Consider the following 13383-nt stretch of genomic DNA (forward strand, 5'->3'; position numbering starts at 1 on the left):
CTAGTTAGAGATTGGCTGGGTGCCACTGTGCAAGCAGTTTGTCTTTTCTGTTCTGAAGCACACAGTAGAAAGAGCTGCTATCCAGGCTTTTTTTCTTTTCTTATTATAGGCAACTGATTCTATCCTTTCTTCCTGCTACCTTCTCTACTATAACCAACTGCATGCATTCCATAGGCCACATTTGTAATGCTAAAAAAAATGTACAGAGAACAAAACTAAACCTTTTGACATTTTTCTTTATTTTTATCATTGACACTATTGCAGATGTCCCCATTTTTTAGAATAAGCTGGCAGAAGACAATTTCTTATCATCAATATCCTCTCCCCTTTCCTGCCCCAAATGTGATTTATATTCACCTCTTCTTTCCTAAAAAGGAAACCAACATTGTACTGGGAGCCAAAGGTAGGGGGCTTTATTCAAACTTTATAACGTCAATGTGGCTATTGCAAAGATGAACTTCATTATAAGAATCGGACCTGAGGAGAACACGGGAAACCCACAAACCTTTAAAGTTCCAGCAACCATTAAAGTTCTGTTACCTTCTATTTAAAAGAATAATTATTTAGTATGATGTTTTATTTAAATGCTGATTGCTTTATTAAGAAAGACACGGATATCTACTACTGATGTCTTATTTAGTTTCTCCTTCCTGTCTTCTGTTTAAGGAAATTGGATGCTTTATTATTACCAGGGGAGGTATTATACAAATGACTTAATATTAAACAGTATCTAATAATGGCTTTAGTGTAATTGACACTTTGAAAGGGACATGAGTTGAGGATCTTGCAGATGACCACGTGGAGGCTGTGGCCCTGGAAGTGTGGCTTCTCTCCTCTTACAATGGGGGGCACTAGGATGACAGGGAGGCTTTCTGACAACTATGAGCAATGTCTGTTCTGAGTATCCACTTAGATGTCATTGGGCTTGACCTTGGAGGAGGAATCCCATGCTTGGAAAAGAGAGAGAGGAGATGAGCCTTCTGCACTAGATCTAAGGGAAGACCAATTGCTTGATTTCGCACACTGAGGAAATATGACTTGTTCTCCTTTGTGACAATAAAATGTGTTTTGCAGAATAAACATCCAAGCTTATTTTACAAAAAGCAAAACCCAGCAACAAATGTTACAAATCCAAGCAAGAGGCCAGGGAGAAAAGGCTGATTATTGTTGCACTTTTAATTGCTATCAATGTCAAGGATGAAAGAAGAGCTCTTCATTTTAGCAAATATTCTGATGGTAACAAAGAAATATATGAAAGGACAATTATTTAAGTGTATTTTATTAAGATGTCATAGAATATATTGAAAATATAATATTAGTGAAAATAGTTTCTTTAACTACACGGTTATCAGATTAGAGTCATGACTTAATTAAAGAATTGAAAAATCAAGTGACCACAGAACATTCCATTGAAAACTTCTAATTAACTATCCAGGAACTCACATTTGTGAAACATTCTTGACAGAAATAAGAAATAAATTTAGGGCAAAAAGTTGAAGTTGCCTCTTTCAGTTAGAGTTTATTTCTCAATAGGAAGACAGAAAGCTGAAGAATTTAATAAAATTTTAAAAATTTAAGTAGCACAGAGTTGTAGCAACTTAATTAGAACTGCTCATGAGTAACTGATAGCTTAGATTATTGACTTATTCTTCCATTTATATAGGTATATAAATAGCAATTCATTTAACCTCTATTTTAAAGGTTGATTTGTTTTTATTGCAAAGGGAAACATAGTCACTGACAAGAGAAAATAAAGAATAAAAAGTATGATTCCTATTTTTGGCACTTGAAAACACTGGAATCATGTTGGCCTTTTTCTTTTTTGTTTTCTTTTATGTGTATATATTTATCCATGTTTTGATGTAATCATCTATGTGCACACACAATTTTGCTTTCTCCTTTTTGTTTCTTTCATATATTTTTTCTTTAAACATTAAAATGAACTTAATAAGACATTTTTATTTTTCTCACAATTAAAGTAACATGTTTCTTATTTTTTAAAAACTACAGAAGGGAATATAAAAAATTAAAATTACTATTGGTTCTATGACAACATAGATAACCACATTTTGGTGTATAATCCTTTTACTTGTAGTGCACGTATGTCTATGCATGTCTTTATTCATTCAGATAAATTTTTTTCCAAGTTTCAAGCATTTATTAATCGATGTAAACCCCAACAGAACACACCAACATGATTTTGTGCATTTGGGGAAAATATTTCCTGGTTAAGTAGAAAATTGTGCAGATAGCTTCTGGAAGACCTTTATTCTAAGCAGCTTTGTACTGAAACATTTCATGTAGAGCTCTGGACCTTCTTTCTTCAGTTTGCTGTCATCTACATTCGCTGAGTAGAACGTATTGCTCATTGGGACCCAGTTTGTTCCAGAGTTCTGGGTTGTTCTTTCTGTCCCAGCAGACATCTGGGTTGAAGAACAATGCCCGGTGCATGACATATAGCACAGCTCCGGTACCTCTGACTCCAATAAAATATAAAGAGGGGAATCAAGCTCTGATGCTTCTTGGCCTGACCAAGGATCTGACAGAGCATGGCAGCTCATTCAGATAAATTTTTGGAGGCACTATTATGTTCCGAGTTCTGCTCTTTGCTCTAGGAATAGTGCAGTGAATGAAACAAAAATCTGTGCCATCATAAATCTTACATCCTAAGTGAGGGAAACAGAAAATAGATAAGTAAAATGTGCAGTTCGTCAGATGGTAAGAGGAAAAGAAAGTAGGAAGAGGACATGGGATAAATGGGTGTATTTGCAATTTTAAATGCAGTGACAGAAAAAGACTCACTGAGACTAAGATTATTTGAGCCAAGACAGGAAAGAAGTGAAGAAGAAAGAAGAATATTGATTATCTGGCAGAAAAGCAAGTGCAAAGGTCCTGAAGTAGCAGGTTGGCCAGTGATTTCTAGGAATAGCAAGAATCTGGAGCAGAGAAAACAGAGGATACAGGTGAGACCCAAGAGGTAAGGGAAGTGAGATTTGCTTCTTTTTTTTTTAATGAGAGATATGGGAAGTCATCAGAGAAGGCTGAGAGCAAAGAACTGACCTGATCCCGCTAGTGTTTTAACAATCGGTCCTGAAATCTCGTGTTAAGAAAAGTTATAATGAGGTACAGAGGGTCAGGAGGAGGCTGTTGCAATAATCTATTCAAGAAATGATGGTGTCTCAAACTAGAGAGCTAGTGGTGAAGGTGGTATAAATAATTTGCTTATGTTTTGAAGGTGCAGACAATTGGATTTGCTGATGGAGGGGATAAGAGAAAGTAGAAAGTTAAAGGTGACTTCATCTTTAGTCTGAGCATCTGGTAGAAGGGCACTGCATTTGAGGGGGACTAAGCGAGGACACGTTTGTGGGGCCAGGGGGGAATAAGGACTTTGGTTCTAGATACTTTAAGTCATAAGGGATATGTGAATCTACAGTCGAGGGGAATGGTTCATCCTAGAGATAAATCTCTTGTAATTGTCAGCATATGTGTGGTATTTAAAGACATATGATAGGGTGAGATCAGGGGAGGGTGGCTTCTTCTTGGCAGAAAGAAAAGAGTGATGGGTTAACAACACAAGATCCAATAGAGTGGTCAAATAGGATTTTATTCAATTAGAGTGTAAAAGAATGACAAATATTGTCACTTTGGATTCTGAATATTTTGAGGGATGTTTTAGAAAATAACCCTAACATTTCTATATACATTTTTCCATGTATAATGCGCTCCTATGTATAATGTGTACCCACATTTTTGGCCCAAACTTTCAGGAAAAAAATCTTTTGTTTTAATTTTTAATTCAATTTTTATTTATTTATATTTAAAAACAAAACCAATGATTGTATTCCAGGGTGTTATCTTGCATATGGGTATTGATATTGCTTTCTAGAGTTACACTTCTAATGCATAAGCATAAACAAAGGAATTAAAAACATTTATATAGACACAAAATTAGTACTACCCTTGTATAATGCACATCTTTATTTTTCTCTCAAAAATTTGAGGAAAATGGTGTATATCATACATGGTAAAATATGGTAATGTAACACTGGTCTCCAAATATAGTATGCAGATCTCTGGACATGCCTTAAATTACATGTCGAAGAATGGAAAGAAAGTATTAGACATCAATCTTATAAGTTACGATTTAATATATTATTACATTCCTGGCTTCATATGAATTGACACTAATACACTTGTATGTGTATGTATTTCAAAAACAATTTTAAAGGTAAATAATCTAAAATGCTTGGGAAATACAGTACAGTAATGATAGACTCAGCAGAAAGTTGAAAAGGCCTTTTTGCTATTTAATTGTGCTGTGGATCATCGGGAGACATATCACCATCCCTGTGTTTGGATGTGTGGGTGAAAGGGCAACTAAGGGACCCAGCGCATGGTCCCAGCAAGGGTAGGCTCCGCCACGTCAGTGTGAACATACTTACCCAGCACACTTTTCCCAGAGACCCTGAATGATCCTGGTGCTCGGAGTCCATCCCTTGTTCACACACTTATTGATAGCATCCTGCAGTGCTCTGTTGGTCCTCAGCCGCCACAGCAAGAGGACTATCAGTTGCACAGTGAAATTTGCTTCCCTTTGTTGTGTTTTTCTGCAATTATTTCATCTGAGAGAGACCCTCTAGGGTTCCTGCATTTGTCCTCTGAGGAGGGGGCCCAGCCCAGCAAAGTCTGGAGACTGCTGAAAAACCCTGCGTGCTGCACTGTGATCATTTCTCGTCATTTACTTCTGCTGAAGCTATGTACCTTTGATTAAACCTGGCACAGCACTTTAACAGCCAGTGATACACATCAAAGACGTTAGCTCTTCTAGATCAAAATAGACTGAAGGTTTGGACCTGGCCCAGCACTGTTTGAACACGAAGAACCGTCCACAGCAGGAGGCAATTGCTTTTGGACAAGGATCAGGAGAGAACTAAATGCATTTTCTCTCTATTTCTTCCTTCATTAGCAGCATGGCAAATGCCTTCATCCCATCAGAAGAGATATCTTTATTGGATTTTTGTTCAAAAACCTGTCTGGGTGACAAATTCGAGATAGGAAATTTAAACAAACTTCTAAATTATTAAACTTTATAATAGAGATAAACATAATTTAAGTTTAATGAATAATATAAATACCTTGACTGTTCCCTTTATTTACACATATAGATAAGAGCTTAAGTATATTTGAAGATTGTATATTTACTTGTCTTTAGTGACCTAGGGACACTTACAAAGAATACAGGGGCATCATAAATAGAATGAAGAGGAAAAAATTATACATGTATGTATGCCTTTGAGAACTTTTTTCCAAAGACATTTTGAGAGAATGAAGTAGTTTCACTTTTATGTAATCTATTTTCAGAAATGAGTACCTGGTTTATTGCAGATATTCAATAAGTACTTATATAAATTCTTTTAAATACCTGTTTCTAAGTCATACTAATATAAATTAACTTATTAAAGAGACTGTTCATCATCTGTTTCAAAATAAATTCAGTCACACTGGTAGAAGAACAAGTGCAATTATCAGAATAAAACAACTAATAACCAGTAATTCTGTTTTTACTATTCTAACAATGAGATTTTCAAATGCTGAGAGATTAACACCATTCTTGTTTTCCACAATAGATCTGTGATGTCGCCACTGTTATTGATCCCTGTCTGAAATGAAGCCATTGAGGCTCTCAGAGTAAATTAATGTGCCTGTGATCAATCAACTGTTTGAATTAGGGATCAGCAAACTTTTTCTGAAAGGGTCAGAGAGTAAATATTTTAGGCCTTGTGGGCCATACGGCTGCTGTTGCAACTACTCAGCTGTCGCTACGGCAGGGAAGCCGCCATAGACGATGCACAAAGGAAAGAGTGTGGCCATATTTCAGGTCATTTTATCTGTGCACCTGGAATTTGATTTTTATATAATTTTTATGTCATGAAGTATGGTTTTTTTCTTTTGATTTTTTCCTCAACCACTTAAAAACATAAACCCCATTCTCCACGTGCAGTTAAGACCAAAAATGTGGTGGCTGGATTTGGCCCACAGGTGATAGTTTACCAATCCTTTATAGAAGTGATAGACCCAGGACAGACCTGGATCTTCTACAACCGTGGGTTCTTCCCACTACACCATGTGGAATTGTTTTATAATTGAGGAGAGACCCTTCTCAGAGACTTGAAATCTGGAGGGTTTTACTGCTGTTCCTACTTTTGAAATTAAGCATAAGCCTCAAACATATTAAGCTCTGCATCCAAAGAGAGAGATAGAGTAATCACCAGCAGCAGAGCAATTAGCAAAGAGAGAGCCAATAGCAAGCCCAATGAACACTTCATTGTCAGCTAGAGGGTTTGGCTAAAAGTAAATTTAATACTCATTAAAAAATGAACATTGCTTTAATGCCACTTCAGAGACTGGTAAATTGTAGTTAGCTCTAAGCAATTCAGGAAGCAGTCCCATTACTTCAAGGTTGACATGTACTCACAAACAAATCCTTCACAAAGCAGCAGGGTTGGGAGAAGCCACATCCTGGGAAGGTTAGGCATCCCCTGACAAAGTCCAGCCCGGGTATTCTGCCACGTGAGAAGTGCACTAGGCATGACCACGAGCGGGAGAGAGTAGGCATTGATCCTGCAGAAATGCTGGCATGTGAACTTCATAAATGAAAGCCCCACTGAGAAAAAGTCTTGAGAATTCCACCTGCTTATGAAAATAGTGATTAAAAACACACTCCTATCAAGGTGCATTTCATCATTTTTATATTTGTTTTCCTACTCCCATACCATGATTTACCACAATCCCTCTGAAGCATGAAGCCGAAATCCTTTTCTCTAAACCTCTTCTTCCCTGAGTGATTTTGTTGGGATAGAATTGTTCGTGAGAGCTGAGCAATTGCTGGTGTGCTGGGGAATAAAACTGTCAGGGTGATTTAAAAATACATATGCACAAAATAGAAAAATACATTCTTAAGACTTTGTCATTTTGTCTTTTGTGGCAAACAAAGGCAGTGACATAGGGAGTTCAAAATAACAGAAAGGCTGTTAACTGTGAGGCACCTACAACCTCACGATCACATGGAGTGCCAGGAGCACTAGCAGGTATTCAAGGGTCTCAGATCTAAAATAGCAGCAGGGAATTGCCGAGCGATAGATGACTTCAGAGAAATGTACTTGAATAAGTAAATTAGCAAAGGGAGGAAGGAAACGGGTGACTAACCACATGCACGTACATGCATGCATTTTTATTATAGATTTAGAAGGTTTTGGATTCAGGGGTTGATCATCTTTTGTACTCCCCATTTTCCTTTTGTTTTGGTTGATTTTATGACATCATGGAATTAATCTAAAAACATAGAAATTAACCTAAAATGCTAGATTTGTCTTTAAATTGCTATCAGTTTTACGTTTGCCTACAACCTATATTTGAAGAACTTCCGCAGCTCTGGGAGTTTGCATATGCACACAGGGGGGCTGAGGGGGCATTCCTTTATTAGATTGGCATTAATATATCTCGTATCACAATGAATATTCTATTCTGTACTACCCTTTGAAGAGAAAAATGCATATTCATGCACTATTGTGAGGGAATAAGGAAAAAGAGCAAGAAGAAAGACTGCAGAAGAGACGTAATTTTACTCCTGCCATCTAGATAGGTAAATAGGTAGATGGATAGACAGATAGATAGATGATAGATAGATTTAATTATATGCTTTAAGCAAAGAAACAGGTATTTGGAGTTTTCTAAATAAGCTGTCTCAACCTTTTTTTTTTTTCATGAAGCATGTAGAAAATGATAACATTTAAAAATACCTTATGGAAAATGGGGAAGAGTTTGATAAAATCTACTTTGGTTTTGGGTAAAAATACTCTTTTTATTTTACTTATATTGTAAAATTGTGGTAAAAATAGAATGGAAAGTATTAGGAAATATGTCAATTATTTTTAATACAACTTTTAATAAAGTGTCAAAATGTTTAAATTGAAATTTGAACTAGTTTCTATGAATATATTATTTTCATACCAGGTTTTGAGCTGGAAAGGGCTATGCATAATTCCTAGCCAAGGCTTTGCAATAATGGTGTCTTCAAACTCATGGTGTTTATGATCTATAAAATACTCTCATATGAGTAAATAATGTATTTTTAAAAACATCTTTAGAATATTTTAGTCATTTATAACAGTTGATTTTAGTAGGATCTAATAGATTTTTCTTAAATTATCTACTACAGAGTACAGAAAAAATAACACCCCTTTTTATTACAAAATCCTTTATTATAAAATCATAAGTATGTAACTCTGTAACATAATGATATCACACTCAAACACACCATTTGACATTTTAGATGAAATGTTCAAAATAAAACTATAAATTATGATTCCCATATTATTACCTTACCAACCACACTCAAGCAGGCCTTACTTCTGCCAGAACCTATACATTGAAATTTCTTTTAAAAATGTGTTTTGTTTTGTTTTTTAAATTTATCTTTATAGGGGAAGAGAAGGAGAGAGGGAGAGGAATATCAATGTATGGTTGCCTCTCGTATGTCCCCTGCTGGGAACTGGCCTGCAACCCAGGCGTGTGCCCTGACTGGGAATCAAACCACGATCCTTTAGTTCGCAGGCCCACATTCAATCCACTGAGCTATGCCAGCCAGGGCAAAAAAAAAGTGTTTATATTTCAAATCCAAGTGGACTTTCTCTATAGCAATCATCTCAGTAATGATGAAATGCCAATTTGCAAAACTTGCATACATTTTTTAGGGCAGTACTCTGCAGTCAGCTTTGACGACAATAAAAGGCACATTCAGTAAACGAACATAAGTATACAATATACATAAAGACAAGGATTCAGGGCCTCTTCAGGAATGTGCCCACCAGTGGTTCTCCCCTTGCTACCCATTCCCCATTCCCCACCTACAGGACTCATTTTGGGGTAAGTACCACATGCTTTGGCACTTGATGCATTAATTCTAAGAGACCACGCATGGTTCCCTGGTTAGTAATGGGGAACCCTCTGCAGCTGGTGCAGATGTGTGCATGGCTGGTACTTAAACCTCTCCTTGGCTACACTCAGCTATCGTGTTGGGTGAGGGTACCATTTCGATCATGGTCTTCGCTGAGGGCTCTTCAGGTGCTCCTTTAAACAGCTCCATGGATTGCCCAAGGAGACAAGAAAGAAAGGTGCAAGTGCATATCCAGACCTGGCCAGGGCTTCATCTAAGTCCCTAAACTTTCCAACCTCCCAAACACAAGAACCAAACACCAGTCTTAAAATACTTCCTCTGACCTTCAGAGAAACTGGGTCTAGAAGCCACCTGAAAGTTCCTATAAAAGAGATATGCTACTAAAATCTCTGAGCAGCCAATACTGACTGTGAAGGAGGGGCTGGCTCTCTGTGCAGCCCTGGGACCAGGAACTCTCCTGTGAAAGAGGGAGCCAGCTCCTTACTGAGCACTACATCCACATTTACCCCGACTGATACACTCTCACCAAGGAAGCCTCCGTTGCTCATTTCTAAGCTTTTATCTACACCTGCCTCTCTTGAGCACAAGGCAGTTGTGAGAACAGAAAGACAGACCCTGATCAACATCAGATGCATAATCAAAAGGCCTGAAAACCTGTTTTTGCTTTATATTTTTCTAATGGTTAAAAATGCTTTTCTGCATATAAATATTTGCTGACACAAAAGCTGCCGTCTTGATTAATTTGTTGAATTATGAAGAACTGAAAAATATATCTCTTAATAAATCATATTTCTTGACTAAATTTTATCTTACCCAGATATTGTTTGTAGAAATTTTACTTTGACTTTAGTCAACATGTTAAGTTTAGCATTTTAAAATGTATGTTTTGTGTGAGGTAAAAATTAGATCACTTATAATTAGAATTCAAAAAATGTGTTTTTTAGGATTTTCCAAATAATCATTAATACATGGAAACTACTTGTTAAAAATAGTCTCCATTCTTTCTGTGCTCCAAAAATCTAAGTATTCTAATAATAGGAAATTAAGGGTGAGTTTGAAAATGTGAGAGGTCTAAAATTAGACCTACAACTTTAGGTCTAATTTCTATAAGAGCAGGAAAAACCATATCAGGCATTTCGAAGCTGATATCTTCTGACAGCTGCTTGCCATGTCTCAGTAGTCATTACAGGAGTCACAGAACTGCAAGGCTCCACTGTCGTGATTTGGTTACACAGATGTAGCCATAGTTCAGCAATTTAAGAAGTAGGATTTAATAACAGACAAAGCAAATTAAAAATGAGTTGCATTGATAAATGTAATTAACCCACTTTAAATTTCAAGGCTTTAATATTTTAGTAGGTTTTCTCTTTTGTTCTTCATCACATTCATAATTACTTTTCCTCATTCTTTTGATTTAATAACAGAAAAACTGAATAACCTTAGTAGAAAAAATATACGGTAGGAAAAACTGACCTGAGAGAGTATAAATGCTACCCAAGTCCAGTGGTTACATTGTATGTGACCAAATGTGAAGAGAAACCTTGACAATCATGCTGATCAAGTTAGAATAAATAAATACACTGTTTTCTCCAAGTACAGTTGTGATGGAGAAAGAGAATGTTTATTTAGTTGTTGATGGTTTGTGTCAAAATTGAAACAGAAAAAAATAAAACAGAGCTCTTCAGCTTAATAACTCCAGGATGCAAGCTGACTCCTACACAACTCTCTTTCCCTCCCCCACGCTCTCCCCACCCCCGCCCTGGTTTTCTTAGGTACAGCATATGCTCAAACTCCGGAGAACAAGCAAAATTCAATCACTTAGTAAGTAGCTTTGAAAGCATATGGTTTACTGTTGTCAAACTCAAAGTTTCTCAATGAAAGCACTTACCAGAAGAGTAGCTTCAAATACATATTTTACTGCGGATAAATTAAGCAAATAAATGAATAATAAACTCACACCCTAATCCATCCTAGTTTGGTGACCTCTTAAACTCAGAGACCAGTAAAGAAAACTATTTATCTAGGCATTGTCTTAGATTGTGTGCATGTGCGCACACATCTGTATACAGTGAAATCAGCTTCTCACCCTACACCTCAGTGTGAAAACTGCTACATTTGCCTTGAGAGGCACTCAGTGCCCACAGAGATGCTGTCCCTGCCTGTGTGAGGAGCTGTGAGCACGATGACTCGCCAGGCATCAGAGCTTCGGTTTCCCAGCTGGGGATTATCGCTCTGACCATGCTTTCCTCTTCCTGCCATGGAGCTTACCAAGGCCCTGATTGGCAAGGGCAGAGCCAGCGTTTGCCCACAATAATTCAGGGAATTCTGTGGCTTCATGCTGAAACCATAAAGCATTCATGGCCTCTGAGAGGCCATGGAGTGGCCAAGAGTTCTCAGAGCAGCTTTTCCTGGACACATAGATGTCTACATGTTACAGATAGTCATTTGGTCTTAAGAATACCTCCTGATGGTGAACAGATTCTGCAATTTTTCATATGTCAAGATAAAAACAGTCTGTGGATACTTAATTATAATACAATTATTCTTTTCTGTTATTCTCCCCTTTCCTTTTTCTTTTAACCTAACACCTTTCTCTAGAAAAATCAATCAGACTAAACACTAACATGATCTTCAAGCACATTGGAATCACTTTACCTAGAGAGCTATTAGAAATACCCTTCTCTGGGCCCCTTGCCCAAAGGTTTTGCTCTAATTGGTCCGGAGTGGGTCCAGGCACCACTATTTGTAAAAGCTCTCCCCAGATTCTTATATGCAGTGAAGATTGAGAATCACTGCTTTTTGGAGAAAACACCCTTAGGTGGGGAGAGGGAGGTGTTAAAAAAAAACAAAACAGTAAATCACAGTGACCCAATACTCTATTTCCAAAAGAGAAAGACACTGGTTGCTGTAGGAATGATAGCCCAGTTACCTTAATTCAGAATCAGCAGCTTTGTTCACTGTTTTACAGTCTCCATGTTATTAATTTTCTGTTTCATAAATCTGACAAACATAATTGTTAATTACATACCGTACACTCCACCCTCACAGTAATGGTTTCTCTCAGAACCCACATCTGATATAAAGCTATAGTACAATGCCTCACTATATTAAATTTCAATTTAATTATCTTTATTACAGACTGTCTCCTTGGAGGAAATGATTAACTCTGAGATGGACTTATAATAGAAGAGAAAGGTATTGAGGGAGGCTTGCCCTAAAGCCCTCTGCTGCTGTATAGGCTTCAGTCGCTAGCACAAGAGCAACAATAAAACGGTTGAAAAATGAGCTTCCCTTCCACTTCCTCAGATCCCAGTGATGTGATCCCTCCCTCAAAGGTCCCTATGGGCACACACCAAGTGAGTGGCATGAGGAATGGGACTTTAATGCACAACTCGTGTGTGTGTGCACTTTAGTTAAAAGCAATAATTTTCAAACAATTAGCACAGGAGAGAATAAGTATCTGCCTGTGGACAGAGCATGTTAATTACTTAATAATTAATCTCCTCATAGTTAAACTTTATTCAGTACTTTGTAACTTTAAAAAAGCTTAGGGTGGTTTATTTTTAAACATTACTGATGTGACTTTCAGTAAGACTCTCTGTAACCTTGGCTTTCCCTTAGAAATGAAAAGAGTTACCAGCTTACAAGCTTACCACAAGTACTTATATCCCTAAATGAACACTGAAGGGCTTGCATTCCCTGCAACTGGGACATTCGGTGACAAAGGAGAAACAAACTAGAAAATGGGTCCACTGGGTTTTGGGCCCATTTTAAAGCAAAATAGTGAAAGAAAATTTATTATCATTAATGAACCTTTATACAGCAAATATTTACCAAAAAACTATTTTGATATCAACTGCTGTCAGGATGGACTGACACCATTCCAGTATTCCTCACTCCTATTTTTGCTCTGCTTAAACATATGAGGAAACTAAGGTACAGGGAAGTCAACTTGTCTGAATCTCAGACCACGGGGTCCAACACATGCATAGATAATACTATGGAAACATGAACTATTCCGTGACTTGGAGATAGTATGTAGCCAGAGCTCCAGTTTGAGTCCAAGTTTGAGCCTATAGGATACTGACAATTTGGTAATTGGTGATGTAAGAGGGAGAGGTGGAGACTTAAGACGCATCTTTGATAAGAACTCATCTTCAGGGAGAAGAAGCAAATAGCTATTCTAAGAGGAGAGAGCATTGTGAGTACACACTGTGTGCCTATTACTCATATAACCCTCATTCTCTGCCTCAGGGAACTGTTGCAATAAAGAGTAAAACTTGACTGTCTAGAAATTGGACTTCCAGTCAAGATGTAGGCATAGGTAAACGCAACTTGCCTCCTGGCACAACCACAACAAAAATTACAACTAAACTATAAAACAACTATTACCAAGATTCACCAAAAAATCAAACTGTAGGGAAATC

General features: G+C 37.2%; 1 pseudogene; it reads right to left on the minus strand.

Moving 5' to 3' along the window:
• Positions 1 to 2228: 2228 nt before the first annotated feature.
• On the minus strand, positions 2229 to 2551 carry LOC119055413 (cytochrome c oxidase subunit NDUFA4-like; annotated as a pseudogene).
• Between the last annotated feature and the right edge of the window lie 10832 nt (positions 2552 to 13383).

This window comes from Artibeus jamaicensis, unplaced genomic scaffold (genome assembly GCF_021234435.1).
Source record: "Artibeus jamaicensis isolate MK-2021 breed Jamaican fruit bat unplaced genomic scaffold, CSHL_Jam_final contig_482, whole genome shotgun sequence".
In the NCBI taxonomy this organism is placed as follows: domain Eukaryota; kingdom Metazoa; phylum Chordata; class Mammalia; order Chiroptera; family Phyllostomidae; genus Artibeus; species Artibeus jamaicensis.